Source organism: Coturnix japonica, chromosome 1, assembly GCF_054131305.1.
Source record: "Coturnix japonica strain WE chromosome 1, WE-NBRP24, whole genome shotgun sequence".
In the NCBI taxonomy this organism is placed as follows: domain Eukaryota; kingdom Metazoa; phylum Chordata; class Aves; order Galliformes; family Phasianidae; genus Coturnix; species Coturnix japonica.
In genome coordinates, this window is record NC_140663.1 from 7,724,841 (window position 1) to 7,728,045 (window position 3,205).

Consider the following 3,205-nt stretch of genomic DNA (forward strand, 5'->3'; position numbering starts at 1 on the left):
TATTTCAGTTTGACTTAAACCTCAAAGTAGGCAGCCAGTACATAAATGATCTCTTACCTGGTAGCTCTGCACTTGAGATCATTCTGATATCATACAGAGAGCCCTTCTCTAACTTCCTGCATAGGAGTCTAATGTACTACTATTTCAAACCATTGTTATGATAACAGGGATTCTCTGAACATCTGCTGCAGCCAAACTGCAATAATGTGGAAGAGGCAACATGGCAAAATCACCCCTGACATACATAGTGCGGTTATACCAGGGCTGATTTTGGCCCTATGCATGTTAGACAGAAGTTTGTAATAAGAATTCCCTTGTTCACTTCTCTGATAATCTGCTTCAACCATTCTCATATATAACTGCTAGCGGCAGATTCACTCCCACTGCTCGGCTTCTCTTTTTCTTTTAAACTGAACCAGACCTTACAGACAATGTAAAGCCCTTAGAGTAACTCTAATCCATTTCTAAAAGATGCCTCTGACTGTACGGTAGCCCAGGATTCTGTTTTGAATAAACCCATGCTTACATTCATTGCAACTGAGTATTTCTAATGTAAGTGCCTGCAAGGAGGAGGAGGAGGGAAAGAGGCTCATTAATAATCACGATGGCTTCAGGATTGCATAACTCAGTCAATTTGATCATCCCCTGTGCTCTATCAGGTTTGTTTTATTGCAGAGTGCTTGTGTCTGTACAGTTCCCATTTTGGGGAGCTGCAGTTCTTGGGAGCTTTCCTGCTATCCCCACTTCTAGAACTGTAAAACGGCGGCCTGCTGTTTTAATCACGCCTCCCTTTTTCCAATGTTGTTTGCGCCCTGGTACAACCCATCTGCCTTGAATCTAGTGCTCCACTGGGGCTGCACACATCTGCCAGCCAGACTACCTTCGTACACAATTACTCAATCCACCGTAAGGCTCTTTAATAGGAAACAAGTGTGACAACGGCAAGCCTTTTTCTCTCTCTCTCCCTCTCTCTCTCACTCTCCCCCTTTCTCCTCCTCTCTCTTTTTATTTTTTTATTATTTTTTTTTTTACTTTTCTTTAAACCACATAGCCAAACCACCCTAACAGTGATGAAGCTTGATAGATCCACCCAGGTGTAGGTGAAATGGTAGAGCCTCAAGCGTAATAGATGCCGTGTTCTTGTGCTGAAGTTCAGCACAGTGTCCTGAAGGGTTGTCTAGCAGCAGAGAGATGGGTTGCTCTTTGCACAGTTACAAAGTCAATGAGCTTCATCCTGCTTACATGTATGACTAATTTAGAAAGCAACCTGGATTTAGGTGAGTGCTGCAGAACTCTCTCTTCTCTTCAGTGCACGGACAAAGCACAGCACACAGTAAGTGGAAAATTTGCCTTTACTTGTTTTACTTGGGAATTAATTAACTGTGTTTACTTTTGAGAGAATCCTCCGAAGGCTGGTGCAGAAATGAACCAGAATAATGTTTGCATGCATATCCCCTGTGTATTTCCTCCTGTTTCATTTTACACCGTGCCTTGGTCCTGCTACTTCAGCCTGAATGCTCAGACCATACAGCTCTGAAGCAGCTTTGCTCTCTAAAGCTGAGCAATATAATGATATCAGTAACACAGAAGTCTATTGATGTATCTGTTTGTGCATAATATCTGATTACTGAGCAGAGTTAGGGTGTTTTATGATGAATGGCAAATAAATGTAATTCCCTAAATGAAGAAACTGAAACACTCTAAATCTCCTCTTTTCTGAGAAAAGAAGTTGGAATAAAGGAAGCAAAAACTTAGAAATCCCAGAAATTAAAAAATAAAAGCAATTTACCCTGAAAAAGAAAGCTGCAGTTTTATTTTATTTTTAGAATTATTTTTTTTTGCCTAATCATTGATTGGAATATAGAGTGTTACCAAGTTATAAATTAACAAACTGTATCAACTGCAGTGATTGTAAAGCCTGAAACAAAAACAAAAACAAAACAAAACAAAATAAAAAAACAAAGCAAATACAAAACAAAGAAAAAAAAAGAAGAAAAAAAAAGGAAAGTTGCTTGTCTAAAATGCAAGAAGAGGCATATTAGAAACAGATGTATAGAATCTCAACTTTGACTCTTCAGTCTTTCATGCTCGGTTTAATGCAGCCTTAAAGTTGCCTTTAGTTTACAGTTACAACTTTGGATTCACTGTTAAACTGTGCTTGAACTTGATGTCAAGATTTGATCTCAGCTCACACATATTCTTTGAGCCTCCTGCTGGAGTTTTACTTTGCAGTTGGGAATCTGTTTACTACTGTAGCTGAAGCACATTAACAAGATTGCTGTGATGAACTTTCAGGTGGAATGCCAGCTAATGTAAAATAATGTGTCCGCTGCATATACAAAATGTTCTCTCTGAGAAATAAACACTTGCAGTATAAAAAGGATCTGCCAGTGTCTCAAGGAGATGATGACACAGTGTAAGAACGCATACCAGAAGTATGTTTGAATTTATTTTCCAGAGAATCCAATGGGATGACACTTCTCACTTTAGGCTTAATTTATTCTGAGCTGTTACCCAGGTTGGTGGCTGCTGTCAACACGGGAGGTGGAACAAATGAGACCGCGTAGTTATGCCCACAAAATGCTTTCATTAGTCTTCCCTTCTGTAGAAGTTATTTTCGTTGCTCTTGGACAGATGAGTATATGTGATCGTTTTAATTAGCCATGGCTTTAGGCTGCCACAGTTATCCTTTGTGCATGATAGTCATTGGCCTAACTTTGCTGTAAAAATAAATAAGTAAATAAGTAAATAAATTAATAAATCCAATCTGCTAAATGTACTTGTCTTAACTTGACAATTTAAAAGCAATAAAGCTGGAAATTTAGGAAGGTAAAATAACTTTCTCAGAAGAATTAGTTAGACCTGTTGCTGGCATCAGACAGTGGTCAATGTCTACCCCCTACAGGGAGAGAGTCTAATTTCATTGTGCCTTCCCTAGTGCACAGCCACTGTAGCAATTCAGTTCATCTACTTGGGGAGAGTAGTTATTCTCTGGCTCTAACAACTGCCCCATAATGATGAGGTCAGATTGTGATTAATAGAAAGTCATTTTCAAAGAGCTGAATCCATAATAAATAGCATAACTAATAAATAGCAGTAATCATTTACTCTCTTTTAAATTTAACTCAGTAGAAAATGGCTTTGAAATTCTAAAAGCTATAATCAGCAGCGTTCTTTTGCAACTGCAAAATACAAGTGTTCCTTT

General features: G+C 38.6%; 1 protein-coding gene across 2 annotated transcripts in view; it reads left to right on the top strand.

The window, feature by feature from the left end:
* Positions 1-828: 828 nt before the first annotated feature.
* SEMA3A (semaphorin 3A) overlaps positions 829-3,205 on the top strand; it is a 316,274-nt gene continuing 313,897 nt past the window's right edge. For both annotated transcript variants that reach the window (XM_015876098.3, XM_085552395.1), the window contains exon 1: positions 829-1,333. The gene's annotated coding sequence lies outside the window, so the exon portion shown is untranslated. The remainder of the gene's footprint in view (positions 1,334-3,205) is intronic.